Source organism: Aegilops tauschii, chromosome 6 (assembly GCF_002575655.3).
Source record: "Aegilops tauschii subsp. strangulata cultivar AL8/78 chromosome 6, Aet v6.0, whole genome shotgun sequence".
NCBI classification, from domain to species: Eukaryota; Viridiplantae; Streptophyta; class Magnoliopsida; order Poales; family Poaceae; genus Aegilops; species Aegilops tauschii.
This window is the reverse complement of record NC_053040.3, coordinates 133,573,740-133,591,134: the sequence shown is the minus strand read 5'-3', so window position 1 is coordinate 133,591,134 and position 17,395 is coordinate 133,573,740. Positions and strand designations below refer to the sequence as shown.

The 17,395-nt window shown below is 43.8% G+C and overlaps 2 long non-coding RNA genes across 5 annotated transcripts in view; one reads left to right on the top strand and one right to left on the bottom strand.

Annotated features, from left to right (window-relative positions):
* Positions 1-532: 532 nt before the first annotated feature.
* LOC123494337 (uncharacterized) overlaps positions 533-17,395 on the bottom strand; it is a 30,998-nt gene continuing 14,135 nt past the window's right edge. For 2 of the 4 annotated variants that reach the window (XR_012187398.1, XR_012187397.1), the window contains 3 exons: positions 5,705-5,954; positions 4,762-4,892; positions 4,247-4,656 (listed from right to left, as the gene is read on the bottom strand). This is a non-coding gene — a long non-coding RNA (uncharacterized lncRNA). Of the gene's footprint in view, positions 784-859; positions 934-1,007; positions 1,435-1,521; positions 1,588-4,246; positions 4,657-4,761; positions 4,930-5,704; positions 5,955-17,395 lie in introns of those variants that run through there. The other 2 variants (XR_012187400.1, XR_012187399.1) reach the window with 2 other exon arrangements.
* Positions 6,990-11,884, top strand: LOC109752403 (uncharacterized). Its single transcript, XR_005759695.3, has 4 exons — positions 6,990-7,125; positions 7,232-7,363; positions 10,325-10,415; positions 11,663-11,884. It is a non-coding gene; the product is annotated as an uncharacterized lncRNA (long non-coding RNA).

The window sequence follows — 17,395 nt, the reverse complement described above, 5'->3', positions numbered from 1 at the left end:
ACGAGAGGGGAAGAGTGTGTCCATGTACCCTTGTAGACCGAAAGCGGAAGCGTTTAACAACGCGGTTGATGTAGTCGAACTTCTTCTCGTTCCGACCGATCAAGCACCGAACGTACGGTATCTCTGAGTTCTGCACACGTTCAGCTCGTTGACGTCCCTGGAACTCTTGATCCAGCAAAGTGTCGAGGGAGAGTTCCATTAGCACGACGGCGTGGTGACGGTGATGGTGAAGTGATCCGCGCAGGGCTTCGCCTAAGCACTACGAAGATATGACTGGAGGTGTATTTTGTGGAGGGAGGCGCCGCAGACGGTTAACAAATATTGTTGTGTGTTCTAGGCGCCTTACCCCTCATATATATAGGTGGGAGGGAGAGGGAGCAGCCAAGGGGGCGCTCAAGTAGGAGGAATCCTACTTGGGGCCCTAGTCCTATTCGCCCCCCTTACCATAACTAGTAGAGTGCCCGTGCGTTGCCGCGGGCTCTTGAAATAGTTTGCAAGAGTTACATGTTAAATTTCACATGTACAAACAATATAACACAAACACAATTATTGAATAATTAAAGTCCATTTTTGCAATGTAAATTAATAACAAAAAGAAAGATTAACGACATGTCCATGTAACAAACTGAGGGATGGTCGACCTTAACATCTATTACAAAACTATCAATATCTAGATGATGTTCTTAAAAATTCTTTCACAACATTAGGAAAGTTGCCTTTAGCTTCATTCTCACGATGTTTTAGCAAGTATAATAAAAATTGTTTCCTCAACTCATACCCATCCTGCACAAACAATATATGTAGTTAGTATGAAAATTTCACGTCGAAAGTCTTAAAACATGTAACGGACAATACTCACCCCGCAAACCGGCTTGACCAATTCTTTATCGTTCCACCAGAGCATAAAATGAAAAACAAAATAGCCACACATTCCTGCAGTTTTTTAAATTAATAATATAAAGAATATAGTGAAACAAAAATAAATGTTTTTATTATGAATTCATTACCCGTCTATACTCGTTGAAATACCAACCGGAAATAAATGTTGCCATTTAGATATATCGGAATTCCAACCAGGTAGCTTTATTTCGAGTGTTTCTTTGAAACCCCTTGCAAAACTTTTAGATTTCAGTGCATGCCTCAAATTATTATCCTCTAACGATTGTGATGTTTGAATAGGGTCCATAATATATAGACGACGTGCCTCTTTGTCGATGACGTATAAGATGGATCGGCTGATGGATGCATAGGGAAGATAAATCTACAAGTGGAGTTATTAGAAACAACAAATAAACCATGATAACAATAGACAAAATACTTTACTTATCATCTTGCACGATGAGATGTCATTGTCTATCCCAGGCCAGTTATCAAATAATGTTGCCAACGTCTGGATAGTTTCCTTCTCGCAAAACTTCTTACCTCGTGTTGACTCTAGCATAATGAATTAAGTAAAAAATGAATATTGTTTCAACATGTTGATACTAATGCCACATGGAATGAAGAGTTATGATAACTTACACAAAATCTTAGATCCATGTAGTGTATAGGAGGGTCTGTGAACAATACTCCCTCGTCACATGCCAACTTTCCAGAAAAAATGTGTTTGAAATTATACAGTAAGAATATGAAGAGAAATGTTACTCAGTTATGCAGTCAACCAAAACAAATTCAAGAATATTAACACCATGCAGAATGTTGAAAGCTTCTCATGACCACTGACCACCAACATGTTTTCAGAAAAATAGTGCCTCAAACAGTATATGCAAATACAATGGTAGTTTTTCGACCTGCTATGTGCATTACACACAAGTTCATATCATTTTACTAAGTTGGCAATGTTCAGCTAGTTCAGGCAGAGAACAAGTTTTCCTTTCTTAGTTCACCCGTTTGCTCATAAAAAGGAAGCTTAGAATATTTGATATGCAGATTAACCAGAGACAATATAAGCTTCAGTATAACCCACAGATAACTTGGTATGGAGTGAAACAATAAAGCTCCTTTAAACCATGGACGTTTATTTTCATTATAAGCAGTGATCAACATGTACTTACTAATAATTCTTATTCAAAACTTGATGTACTACTAATAATTACAAAAATTACGCAAAGAACTTGAGAGGTAAGCACGGAGTTAATCAATAGTTACTACCAATAATTTTTAAATATAGAGATTCATGAGGGACAAAATAGGTATAGAACAATAAATGCACAATTGGCATTGTGGGATCAAAAGAATCTTCTATACAATATAATGCACCATCAGCTTGTCGCTAACTACTTGTAAGAGTATTCTTTAACATCGAGCATAAAACAGTATAATCAGAGTACCATTGTTCTCTTTTCGACGGTAGATATTCACCTAAACAACATGTTTGATAATCTAGTAACATGCAACTTTGTCACAACAGTACCCACTCTCCACCCCAGTTAAACTAAAGCAAAAGGCTTCTCTAAAGACATAGATAGAACATTGCTCATATCTAGCAACAACATAACCATCCCCTATCAGCCAATGCCCTCCATCCCTCCCTCTCTCTCTCACACACACGCGCGCGCACACACACACACACACACACACAACAAAGCTAGCACAACAACAACAGGTAGCACGGCGCGGCCACATCCCATCGTCTCATCTCCCTGAAGATTTGCAAGATCTAAAGATATACCTTCAAGCACTCACCTCCCCGGCAACGGCGCCAGAAAAGAGCTTGATGTCTACTACGCAACCTTCTTCTTGTAGACGTTGTTGGGCCTCCAAGTGCAGAGGTTTGTAGGACAGTAGCAAATTTCCCTCAAGTGGATGACCTAAGGTTTATCAATCCGTGGGAGGTGCAGGATGAAGATGGTCTCTCTCAAGTAACCCTGCAAATAACAAAGAGTCTCTTGTGTCCTCAACACACCCAATACAATGGTAAATTGTATAGGTGCACTAGTTCGGCGAAGAGATGGTGATACAAGTGCAATATGGATGGTAGATATAGGTTTTTGTAATCTGAAAATATAAAAACAGCAAGGTAACTAATGATAAAAGTGAGCACAAACGGTATTGAAATGCTAGGAAACAAGGCCTAGGGTTCATACTTTCACTAGTGCAAGTTCTCTCAACAATAATAACATAACTGGATCATATAACTATCCCTCAACATGCAAATAAGAGTCACTCAAAAGTCACTAATAGCGGAGAACAAACGAAGAGATTATGGTAGGGTACGAAACCACCTTAAAGTTATTCTTTCGGATCGATCTATTCAAGAGTCCTTAGTAAAATAACACAAAGCTATTCTTTCCGTTCGATCTATCATAGAGTTCGTACTAGAATAACACCTTAAGACACAAATCAACCAAAACCCTAATGTCACCTAGATACTCCAATGTCACCTCAAGTATCCGCGGGTATGATTATACGATATGCATCACATAATCTCATATTCATCTATTCAAACCAACACAAAGTACTTCAAAGAGTGCCCCAAAGTTTCTACCGGAGAGTCCAGACGAAAATGTGTGCCAACCCCTATGCATAGGTTCATGGGCGGAACCCGCAAGTTGATCACCAAAACATACATCAAGTGGATCACGTGATATCCCATTGTCACCACAGATAAGCACGGCAAGACATACATCAAGTGTTCTCAAATCCTTAAAGACTCAATCCGATAAGATAACTTCAAAGGGAAAACTCAATCCATTACAAGAGAGTAAAGGGGGAGAAACATCATAAGATCCAACTATAATAGCAAAGCTCGCGATACATCAAGATCGTACCACCTCAAGAACACGAGAGAGAGAGAGAGAGATCAAACACATAGCTACTGGTACATACCCTCAGCCCCGAGGGTGAACTACTCCCTCATCGTCATGGAGAGCGTCGGGATGATGAAGATGGCCACCAGTGAGGGATACCCCTCCGGCAGGGTGCCGGAACAGGGTCCCGATTGGTTTTTTGTGGCTACAGAGGCTTGAGGCGGCGGAACTCCCGATCTATTGTGCTCCCCGATGGTTTTAGGGTATATGGATATATATAGGCGAAAAAGTCGGTCAGGGAAGCCACGAGGGGGCCACGAGGGTGGAGGGCGCGCCCAGGAGGGGTGGGCGCGCCCCCTGCCTCGTGCCTTCCTCGTTGCTTCCCTTACGTACACTCCAAGTCTTCTGGATTGCTTCCGTTCCAAAAATAACTCTCCCGAAGGTTTCATTTCGTTTGGACTCCGTTTGATATTCCTTTTCTGCGAAACACTGAAACAAGGAGAAAAACAGAAACTGACACTGGGCTCTGGGTTAATAAGTTAGTCCCAAAAATAATATAAAAATATATAATAAAGCCCATAAACATTCAAAACATATAATATAATAGCATGGAACAATAAAAAATTATAGATACGTTGGAGACGTATCACACCACCAAATTGTGGGGCCATTCGTGATCTACGCTTTCCTGGTTCCCACAGCGTCATGGTTAGTTTCTTTTGTGGGTCAAGATTTTCAAGAGAAGATAACCTCACCTCCGAGCCACCATGTCCATCATACACGCTGAGCATCTCTCCTCCCGTGACTTGGCCTTTTACTATTGTAGTAACAACCATGTTATCCCAGTACTTGTTCTTCATGTTATTCTATCGATGGAATAATTTGAGTTTTTTGACCGAACACTTGTCTGCATTTGAGGACAAATAAATTAGCTGAGACAACCAAGTAAATAAGTTCAAATTAATAGGATCATAAAATATAAATTGAGCACTGAGGCAAGTAATATCATTACCAATCTTGTATCTTCTTCCAATGTCCAAGCCATATGGTGTGCGATCCTACCAGGCTCTGAATCCGCTTCAAGACGGACGACAAGCCATGGCCATTTAGACTCATTTAATCCTTTTGAAATGAGGAGCCTATCTGTTAAGGAACGCTAGGTTCAGACATGACTGATAGACTATTCCAAGAAACAATGGTACATGCAAATACAAATAACTGCATGTTAGGATTAGATGGGAACCCGAGAAGCTACTAAACCTACATATCTACAACTAAGCAGGAATATTCATATGATTATACCGCACACAATGATTTGTATCTCAGTAAACTCCTTGCAGTCCAAAAGGAATCTGCACTACTAAGACCTACAGAGTCAGTTACAGAAAGTTGCTTAACTACATTATTATCTCAGAATTTCATTACATACTACAACAGTAGCAAGAAAGCATCATGGTTCAGCTTATGCAAGTACTATAATGTGATCTTAAGAAAGAAAAGAGTAAATTGGTCAGCTTACGCAACTACCAAAATTTCACCTTACACAATTTTGTTATAGTTTCACGCACAAAAATTATGGCACAAGTGCACAACCTTTAGGAGCTGAAAAATACTGGATAACATCTCAATGAAAACATGTTCTAACACAACTGCATAAAAAGTATTATGCCGAGAGGACCAGCCCACCTGCAAAAATTGATGTAGGCCTGCTTTAACATTTTAAGCAACACACACAAAACAAATTAACCTTGAAGTCTTGAATTGACCATTGGGCATGCATTTAGCTTCACTATCATACTTCATATGTATGTTTTACTAAAGCAATGATCAAAACATCATTGCTGTATCCAAAAAAACAGAACACGACTTTGACGCTCTTATAGAATATAATACAATGAAAAAGTTTACGAAATATAAGAGAACACTTTCAGCTTCAGATGTGTCAAGTATCTTACTGGTTATATATCATTGTATGATGCTTTAGTTCCAAGAACTGACATGAATCAACTAAATGCCTTTCTTGGAAATAAGAAGAATATTGTTCCTTATCTTTGCCATCGATTCCTCTGCTATTCTTGTTGATATATAACCAGAACACACATAGTGATAAGCTCTTTTGCAGGGACTTTGCTGTTAGAGTGTCAGATCTGATCGAGGGCACTTTGCTGTCAGAGTGTCAATCAGCATTGATCAGAGGGAATCCTTCTGAAATATGTTAGTCGATCCAGATTAGAATTATTGCGTAAAATAATTTGAATAGATTGTCACTAATTAACAAATTCCCGGTAAAGAGATGTTAAGTATTTGTTAGTATAATAGGACATATATCCATGCGTTGCAACAGAATAATAATGGGCGTGCTCATCAAAACGTACATCATGCCACAGGGAGGCACACGCCTCCATGAATTAAGAACCATACTACAGATGCAATACTTTTAGTGCGATTTCTATACGATACTTTCTAGCTAATTTTCATAAGCCAGCACATAAATCTATTTTATTAGAGGCAACCAGCACACAATTCCGTTTAATTATAGCCAATTCAAGGGGTAAATGCGGCGTGCATGTCCTCTTTTATGCATGTGTGGCGTGCCCTCCCCCCTTCCCTGTACGGGTCCCGCGACCAACAGGTGTTCTGATCCTCAAACAATGATATTTTGTATCATTGTTTTTCTTATTTCCTTTCCCTTAACTTATCTCCTGGACTCTTCTAGTTGCCTCAGTTCCAGCTCCATGACCATGAGGCGTTTCCCACAAGGCTACAAGGTGAGACCGTGAGATGCAGACCACCGTCTGGGGCCCTCGCCGACGCCGGCAGCAAGTAGGGACACCTTGCGGTTAGCAGGGCCTCCGTCCGGCGCGCCCAAGCCCGGGCCTAAAGTGTGGCAGCTTCTCCCTTGCCTATGTTCCCGTCAGTTCGAGCTCGGAGACAATTCACACAAGGTGAGATGCGGTCTGCCGTCCGAGGCCGTCGCCGTCGCCGGCGGCACGGCGAGAGCTATGGTGTGTAGCACCGCTTGCGTCCGGCGTGCCTAAGCCACTGCCTAAGTTGTGGCAGTTGCTCCATGTCGTTGTTCCGCGCCGAACAGCATGCGTGGGCGGTGAGCAGGTACATCGAGATACAGCAGGAGCTCATGTAGACTCATTTCAAGTTTGGAGCTCGATGCAAGCTCACAGGCAGAGGTGAGTGCTACCCCCATATGCTATTTCCTCTGCCTGTAATTTCCCTTTCCTGTAGCTCAAAGTGATAGAAACAGAGGAGGGGCAGAGTATCAAGAGGAGGTGCAGATTGGTCTCGATGGGTTCCGCATGCTTAATCCCAGCACAAGCAGGACCCTAAGGATTTATCCCTTGATACACTGACGAAATGGGAGGTGTGTTCGTCAGCATTTTTGCAGAAGCTTATTGTTATATTTTCTCATCATTGTTATGGTACGCAGTAGTGAGGGTATTCTAATGGTTGACACTTTGCTTATTTAGGTTTTGGATTCAACTGTATTTGTGATTTGTGCCAAGACTTCGGTATATTTTGAAGCAAAGCTAATACGGCTGAAGTCAAACAGCTATACCTCCAATACTTTGCTTGACACTGTGACAGCAGCAACACTCCAGGTATTAGAACACCACCATTCTCTTTTCACTATCCGTGAGTAGCCTCCTGACTATATTCAAAACAGTTGAAATTCTTCTTCTCAATGCTCTAATGTCTGTATATTTTTTAGTTTTGTTTCTTTGGCAGTGTTGCTGCTTCACAGTTGAACTATATTATAGTAAAAGGGCCCGTGCGTTACAACGTGGACATACATATTTTAGTGGCTAGTTCTACAAAAACATATTTTAGTGGCTTCACATTTTCTAAAAGCAAAAAAGTCATGGATTCCATCGTAGAATATAGAAGTATGTGTTTAGAAACCTTGTGCTCAAAACAATATGTTTAGAAACCTCAAAAATAATTTACCAATTAAAAACTTTACTTGCATTAGGTTCTTGAGAATGTGTTTGTCTAGCAGATAATGGTCATGATAATATTTTGAGATAAGGTGAAATTCACTACTCCTATATATGCGATAGGAACCTTGTGCACTCGATGTGTAACGCCTCGAGACCGACGCTTCAGAAGACTTCCATATTTTTTGTGATCACTGTGTGTTTCATTTGTGCTTGCTCTTTTATTTTTGCATTGCATCATGTCATCATGCCATCATGTCATTTAATTTTTAAAAACTCAACTAAGTAAATTGCATGGATCTTCGATCCATTTAAATCGAGGGAAATGCACATGGTGACTTCTCTTTATAACATATCCTCCCAATATTAGGGAGCTATATTAAATATTTCTTAATTTGGAAATCTCCATAACACACTTGCAATTTATCCCAATGCCTTTGTTATCTTAATTCTTGGTCTCCATCCTCGCCATATATTTCTTTCATCATATTCCGGAGCTCCACCAAAAATCCGAACACATTTTTGGACCTTCCCAACCCTCACTTCCTATACAAATCATTTGTATTTAAATCAAATGAATTTGAATTTATAATTTTCAATCTGGTTTTTTCTATTTTCTCGGAACAAGCACATTTTTATGAGCCCGGGAAAATTGTCCGCATGCGCAAATTCTTTCTCTAACCCTCTCTTTCTTTTCTTTTCTCTAATTCTTTTCTGCCAAAGAAATAAGGGAGAGAGAAGAGAGAGACCCCCAGCCGGCCACTTGGGCCTCCTGTAGCCGCAGCCCACTAAAACCCATCCTAACCCTAGCCGGTTCCCTGCTCTCTCTCGATCCCTTGACCCCTCCTCCTCGTTCCCTTCCGCCGCCACCACCCACGCACGCAGGGGCCTCGCGCCCGATCCCCATCTCTCCCTCCTCTCGCTCCCCTCACTCGTCCTCCTCCAAACCCCGTCGCCTCCGTACCTCCAGCCGGACACCGGAGCCCGCTCGCTGCCGCCGGGCTTCGCCTCGCCGCGCTGCCCAGGACGTCGCTCCCCTGCCGTCTCCGGCGCCCCAGTACCGGAGCTGCTCCTTCCCCGCGACACCGAGTCCCAAGCGCCGCCTCGTCTCCTCCGCAGTTCGCCGCGCCTCCGCCTCCAGTCATCACCAACGACCTGCTCGTCCTCGCCGTGTACCCCGCCACCGCCGGCGCTGCTCCGCCCGCCCCGCCGCTGCTCCGTCCGCCTCACGCTACCCTCCGTCCCGGCCGTCGCCGACCTCGTCTCGGCCTCGCCCGTCGCCTCTGCTGCCCTCCTCGACGTCCTGCTCGTCCTCGCGTGGGCCATGGACGTGCGCCGTCGCTGGCCTCTGCTGGACGTCGTCCTCGCCCGGATCCTCGTCGCCAGCCCCAAGCCTCGCCGCCGCTGCCTCCGCTTCGCCGGAACCGCGCCCCCTGCAACCCCTCCCTCGACCTAGAGCTGCAGGCTCCATTGCCATCGTCCAAGCATGCCAAGTCCGGCGGAAGCAAGCAGAAGAAGAAGGACCAAGACCCGAGACCCATGTACGATTACGCAACGAACGGTGGAGTTACACGAGCTACAAGTACCGCGACGACCCCGGGAACTGGATTCTGTCAAGTTCCACTATGATATGTGTACGACTACTTCCATAACATGCCGTGTACGACTACCGTCGCTCGGATTCGTCAAGACGACGTGTACGACTACCGTCGCTCGGTTTCGACAAGACAACGTGTACCACTACCGTCGCCAAGTTCGACTACCGCACGGTTACGCCAAGTTCATCTAAGAAACGTGTACAACTACTTCCTACGACCGTTCCGAGAACGTCTACTTCCTCTACATCGCACCGACTTGATCCGTTCCGAAACGCACGCTTCGAAGGTATAACCCCAAGACGCCGCCCGAGAACGAATGCATGTGTTGTATGAGTTGCTCGTGTGTGCACCGTGTCCGAGAGAGGTCTTTGCACGTTCCTTGATTGCCATGCCGCCGTACCGTGGGTACCCGGAATCCGGGAGCACCCCACCATCCTTGCATGACACGCTCACGCCCACTTCTTTTGCACCGGTATCTCCGTGAGCTATCGGAACTGATATGTTGCCGTGGCATCATTTTCGGATTCGTTGCCGTGGCACCCCTTTCTTCCACCACTGTGTCAAATGCTTCATAACATGCTCATGTCAACATTTTCATAAAATTGCATAAAACCTGCATATGTCATTCGCATCATGATAACAACATTTAAATGTTCAAAATCGTGTTTGCATTTAAATTGCTTTATGCATATGGGGATTTTTTCGGAATTGTTGTTTGTTGTTCCGGCCTCATTTAAACTTGCCTAAATAATTAGTTTATTTATGCTTCACCCTCTTGCTATGTTAATCAACATTTAATATGGTCGAGTACATAATGAGAGAGAACTAAATAATTGATGTGGTTTTTCGTCAATATGCAACTCGTTGCATATTGAGCTCCACTTAATTTGTAGTTTCGTTTGTGCACTTTGCCATGCCATGCCTCTTTAAACCGGACATGCATCATACTTGATTGTGCATCATGCCATGTTTATGATTGTTTGTTTACTATGTTGTTTGTTTCTTTCCGGTTTGCTTCTCTCGTTAGCTTCGGTTTCGTTCCGGAGTTGTGAGGATTTGTTCGACTTCGTCCGTTTGTCTTCTTCATGGACTTGTTCTTCTTTCTAGCGGGATTTCAGGCAAGATGACCATACCCTCGAAATCTCTTCTATCTTTGCTTGCTAGTTGTTCGCTCTATTGCTATGCTGCGCTACCTACCACTTGTTATATCATGCCTCCTAAATTGCCATGAATCCACCTCTAACCTTTGTCACCCTTCCTAGCAAATCATTGTTTGGCTATGTTACCGCTTTTGCTCAGCCCCTCTTATAGCGTTGCTAGTTGCAGGAGAAGATGAAGATTGCTCCATGTTGGATTATGGTTATGTTGGGATATCACAATATCTCTTATTTAATTAATGCATCTATATATTTGGTAAAGGGTGGAAGGCTCGGTCTTATGCCTGGTGTTTTGTTCCACTCTTGCCGCCCTAGTTTCCGTCATACCGGTGTTATGTTCCTCAATTTTGCGTTTCTTACGCGGCTGGGTGATTTATGGGACCCCCTTGACAGTTCGCTTTGAATAAAACTCCTCCAGCAAGGCCCAACCTTGGTTTTACCATTTGCTACCATCTATCTCTTTTTTCCTTGGGTTCTGTAGACTCAAGGGTCATCTTATTTTAGCACCCCCCGGGCCAGTGCTCTTTCAAGTGTTGGTCCGAACTGAGTAGACTGCGGGGCCCCCTCGTGGAAACTCGAGGTCTGGTTTTACTCGTAGGATGTCTCATCCGGTGTTGCCCTGAGAACGAGATATGTGCAGCTCCTATCGGGATTTGTCGGCACATCGGGCGGCTTTGCTGGTCTTGTTTTACCATTGTCGAAATGTGTTTTAAACCGGGATTCCGAGACTGATCGGGTCTTCCCGGGAGAAGGTTTATCCTTCGTTGACCGTGAGAGCTTATAATGGGCTAAGTTGGGACACCCCTGCAGGGTATAAACTTTCGAGAGCCGTGCCCGCGGTTATGTGGCAGATGGGAATTTGTTAATGTCCGGTTGTAGAGAACTTGACATTTGACTTAATTAAAATACATCAACCGCGTGTGTAGCCGTGATGGTCTCTTCTCGGCAGAGTCCGGGAAGTGAACACGGTTCTTGTGTTATGGTTGTGCGTAAGTAGGAGTTCAGGATCACTTCTTGATCATTACTAGTTGACGACCGTTCCGTTGCTCCTCTTCTCGCTCTTATTTGCGTATGTTAGCCACCATATATGCTTAGTGCTTGCTGCAGCTTCACCTCATTACCCCATCCTTCCTATTAGCTTAAATAGTCTTGACCTCGCGGGTGTGAGATTGCTGAGTCCTCGTGACTCACAGATACTTTCAATACAGTTGCAGGTGCCGATGATACCAGTCCAGATGACGCAACCGAGCTCAAGTGGGAGTTCGACGAAGACCTTGGCCATTACTGTGTTTCGTTTTCCTGTTGATCAGTAGTGGAGCCCAGTTGGGACGATCGGGGATCTAGCATTTGGGGTTATCTTCTTTTCTTTTGGCTTTGACCGTAGTCGGTCCATGTGCGTACTCTGATTGATGTATGATTTTTATTATGTATTGTGTGAAGTGGCGATTGTAAGCCAACTCTTTATCCCTTTCTTGTTCATTACTTGGGATTGTGTGAAGATGACCCTTCTTGCGACAAAACCACAATCCGGTTATGCCTCTAAGTCGTGCCTCGACACGTGGGAGATATAGCCGCATCGTGGGTGTTACAAGTTGGTAATCAGAGCCATCCCCGACTTAGGAGCCCCCTGCTTGATCGAATCGCTGGCGTTGTTGGGTCTAGAACAAAAATGTTTTGAGTCTTAGGATTATATATATATATATATCGGAGAGTAGGATTCTTTTTACTCCTCGGTCCCTTCGTCGCTCTGGTGAGGTCTCCTGACGTAGATGTTTTGACTTTCCTCTCCTCAAATTTCACTAAATTTTTTTTTAGGATCACGCGGGTATCTTGGAATCGTTCCGATGGTTTTGTGACGAGAACATTGTTCTTGGTGCCTCCTGACATTTAGGGGTTGTGGCAGTGTCCCGGGGAGTTGAGCTCCGAGGTGTTGTCATCACAATTTTATCATTGCAGTTCTGGAATACCTGAGTTTCGCCGACATCGAAAATCTCTTTTATGCAGTTGTTGGTGAGATCACCTCGACGCCACCCAGTACTGGGGCGGGAGTTCGGGAGTATTGCCATAACTCGTATAACGGATGCTTTTCGAAGGTTGAGGTAAAGATTTCCGAAGGTTTCTTGGTTATGTGTTGAAGGATGGATACAGCTGGATCTAGGTATTGTTAGTTTGGGTGATATATTTTGTGTCCCCTGTATCCCCAACACCTGATTGCATAACCAGAAAGTTTCGGGAGTTTTTAAGTGGGAATTCAAGTAGCTCCTAGGATATCTTTCCGACAGATGCATGATATGAGATTGGGGTTCGACGTCTAGTGGTCCGCCTTTCCACGGTTGGTTTTACAGTGGTCTCGTAGTGTCTTAAAGAGTCCATGGCTTTGCCGACTCGGGGACGCTTCGTATGTCATGTGCACTGCCTTGTACATGATGGTGCTGTACGATCGAGCCTGTGTGGGCCCCACCATGAAAACTTCGGACGAAATCTCTATCATATGTTTGTTCCGGCTTATTCTGCAAGCCAAATCCTTTGTTTTGTTTTATTTGTGGTATTCGAGTTGCTTCGAAGTCAAGTGTTGATTCCATACCTTATTCTAAGCGGTGTTCTCATATTTCTATGTGAATACTAATCCTTCTTGATCATCGAGGTCGTCATGTTAAATTCTTTTCCAACCGGCGTGCTTCTCTTCAAGTGGATCCGATCATTCCAACATTCGCAAGATCAATTCTAAGCTTTTTCTCAACGGTGTTTATTCCATCTGCCCAAGTTGCCTTTGTTTTTTCCCGCCCTCCCACCCTTTTCTTCAAGGACTCAGATTTGTTAACCAAGTATCCATTTTATTCATGTGAAGTCCCTTCATTCTTTTCAATCAATGTTCTTACCCGGTGGTTCTCATGAAGATGTTCTTCAAGTTTATCATTCTTCATTCTTTTTCTTCTCCGGTGGACTAAATTCAAGCTTTCAGTGTTGATCATATTCCTTTCCTCGCTTCAATGCTTTGTCATACCGGTGCACCTCTCAATCATTCACCTCTCACTATTTTCATTGGTTCCGGAGTGTACAAGATATCTCAGAAGATTCACATTTCCATTCCCAATCCGTTCAAACTATTTCGAGGTTATAATCTCATTCAAGCCATTTAATTCAACCGGCGCAATCTTTCTTTTAATCATTCAACGATGTATCTTTTGAGTGGGCCCTAACCCACAGGTCTTTTTCCAGGATCTTATCTGACTCTTCTAATTTTTCTGGAGTTATTCTCAAATTCATTGTAAAGTTTGACATAAGAATTAATTATCATCAGTCATGTGTCTTTCTCCAAGATAATTCAAATTTTTTTCATCGTTGGTTCAACCTTTCTAATTTTTCATTCCGGAGTGCCTCAACAATTCATGGTGGTGTTTCTTCTCATCATTCTCAACATTTGAAGACCGAAGAAGAGTTTTTCTTCAATCTTATCCGTTCTCTCAAAGATGCGAAGCTCAAGCGTGTTGCTATCCTCTCATAATTGTTTGCGGTTGTGAGAATTCTTTTTACCCATCCGAAGCATTTCAGGAGTATTTTTCAGTTTGATTCTTCGAAGGCCATCATTTCAGAAGATTTATTCGTTCTCAACATTCAGCTCTCGTTCTCCAAATCTTACCGGTGCATCGTTCAAATATCCTCTAGTCAATTCATGATCTCTTCGTTTCACTTGTATCTAAATTCTGTCAAGTATCTTTATTCGTTTTCTAATTCTTCCCGGTGTTTCTTTATCTTATCTTCGTTGATTTTCAGATTCTTACGGTGGTTCGTTTAAGAGTTCTCTTCCTTGGTTATCATATAAATTTATTCGTTGTTTCAATCCTACCGGTGGTTCGTTGAAGACTTTTCTCAAGTTTGCGCTATATCTATCTTAATCCTTTCTACGAGAATAAGTAGTATGCCAAATCCGTTGCTTGTCATCAATCTAAATTGGTGAAGGATATGCATAACATAATTCTTATTCTTGTTTCATCCAAGTGATTCATAAAAAAAATTCTTGATCTCAGTTGTTCATTTTTCTTTCCGGAGCTCCAAGTTATTTCAATTATATCATTTCAAAGCTTCATCTAATCATTGCAAAGCTTCTCCCGGAGTTCTTTTCAATTTTCCCTTTCGTTTGATCATTCTTTTATTATCGGAGTTCTTCATGGAGGATCTACATGGTGGTTCATCAAGGATCCCTTTTTCATTCTTCAATTGTTCTTCTAGATTTCTCTCGGAGTTAAGATCCGTCAAGCTATACTCTAAATTAAACATGGTATTCAGGACATGTTTTGTTTTGGGGAGTTCAAGCATTCTTCATCTTGCATTCCGAAGTGCAATTCTCTCTATCAATATCTTTTGAGGTGGTGTTATGTCATTCTTGACAATTTGAGTTCGCGTTTCATGATTCACATGTTGTCAAGAATGAGATATTTTAAATCCACCAATCTCTTCGTTGGATTTATCTTGGGTTATATTTCACCTACAGCCTTCCCTAAGGAATGTTGCTAATTGTGGTGTCTATCAATGTTCCAAGTTTTTCTGCTATCCTCTCGGCGAGAGAAGTTTTTCATCTCCTTGTTGATCTCAATCCAATCAACTGTTTCCGTTAGTGGCGGGTTGTCACCTCATAATTTTGAGATGTGTTCCATAAGCCCTCAACAAGCTTGTTCTTTTCGTTGTTGATTTTCCAACAACTCCGTTCTAACCTTCTTGGAAGGGTGCTTTCCAAGATCATTTGTGGCAGAAGTTGGCATTTTCTTCTCCATTCCTTTATTCCAATGATCTATCTTCTATTCCTTCTTTCGAAGGCATTGTGATGTTTTCTTCGACCCATCATCTCGTTTTGCCAAGATCATATTCTTTTCTTGCTTATCCATTTAACCGGAGTGTTGTATGAAATCTTTCTTACCCCTTGTGCCATTCTTTCATTAGTTCCGGAGGCATTGTGTTGTTAATTCATCGAGTTTTCCTTTCATCTTGTCAAGATCATGTTCAATTCCTTCCATTTACAATCGGAGTGCTGTCCAAATTATATCGTTCTTATTCCTTCCCTATCTTGTTTTAACCGGAGTGGTTTAAATATCTATCGTGTCACCTAACCTCAAGGTTCTCATGGTGTTCCTTGTTTTCCGTTTACTATGGAGTGCTCTCAATTCGCTTATCTCCGTTGTGTCATTTCCTCAAGCTTTGCGACCTCTCAAGATTCTTTGGTTTCACTCGTTTGTCAAAGAAGCAACTTTGTTTTACCTCTTCCTCTTCCTCTTTTCTCTCTGGCGGCATCCTAGATCTCGGGACGAGATCCTCTTGTAGTAGTGGAGTGTTGTAACGCCCCGAGACCGACGCTTCAAAAGACTTCCATATTTTTTGTGATCACTGTGTGTTTCAATTGTGCTTGCTCTTTTATCTTTGCATTGCATCATGTCATCATGCCATCATGTCATTTAATTTTTAAAAACTCAACTAAGTAAATTGCATGGATCTTCGATCCATTTAAATCGAGGGAAATGCACATGGTGACTTCTCTTTACAACATATCCTCCCAATATTAGGGAGCTATATTAAATATTTATTAATTTGGAAATCTCCATAACACACTTGCGAATTATCCCAATGCCTTTGTTATCTTAATTCTTGGTCTCCATCCTCGCCATATATTTCTTTCATCATATTTCGGAGCTCCACCAAAAATCCGAACATTTTTGGACCTTCCCAACCCTCACTTCCTATTCAAATCATTTGTATTTAAATCAAATGAATTTGAATTTATAATTTTCAATCTGGTTTTTTCTATTTTCTCGGAGCAAGCACATTTTTGTGAGCCCGGGAAAATTGTCCGCATGCGCAAATTCTTTCTCTAACCCTCTCTTTCTTTTCCTTTCTCTAATTCTTTTCTGCCAAAGAAATAAGGGAGAGAGAAGAGAGAGACCCCCAGCCGGCCACTTGGGCCTCCTGTAGCCGCAGCCCACTAAAACCCATCCTAACCCTAGCCGGTTCCCTGCTCTCTCTCGATCCCTTGACCCCTCCTCCTCGTTCCCTTCCGCCGCCACCACCCACGCACGCAGGGGCCTCGCGCCCGATCCCCATCTCTCCCTCCTCTCGCTCCCCTCACTCGTCCTCCTCCAAACCCCGTCGCCTCCGTACCTCCAGCCGGACACCGGAGCCCGCTCGCTGCCGCCGGGCTTCGCCTCGCCGCGCTGCCCAGGACGTCGCTCCACTGCCGTCTCCGTCGCCGCAGCACCGGAGCTGCTCCTTCCCCGCGACACCGAGTCCCAAGCGCCGCCTCGTCTCCTCTGCAGTTCGCCGCGCCTCCGCCTCCAGTCATCACCAACGTGTTGGGAATCGTAGCATAATTTTAAAATTTTCCTACGTTCACCAAGATGCATCTATGGAGTATACTAGCAACGAAGGGAAGGGAGTGCATCTACATACCCTTGTAGATCGCGAGCGGAAGCGTTCCAATGAACGTGGATGACGGAGTCGTACTCGCCGTGATCCAAATCACCGATGACCGAGTGCCGAACGGACGACACCTCCGCGTTCAACACACGTACGGTGCAGCGACGTCTCCTCCTTCTTGATCCAGCAAGGGGGAAGGAGAGGTTGATGGAGATCCAGCAGCACGACGGCGTGGTGGTGGATGTAGCGGGTCTCGTGCAGGGCTTCGCCGAGCTTCTACGAGAGAGAGAGAGGTGTTGCAGGGGAGGAGGGAGGCGCCCAAGGCTGTTGTGTGCTGCCCTCCCTCCCCCCCCCCTTTATATGGGCCCCCTGGGGGGGCACCGGCCCTGGAGATCAAATCCAAGGGGGGGGGGCGGCCAAGTGGGGGGGAAGGGGTGCCTTGCCCCCCAAGGCAAGGGGGAACTCCCCCTAGGGTTCCCAACCCTAGGCGCATGGGGGGAGGCCCAAGGGGGGCGCCCCAGCCCACTAGGGGCTGGTTC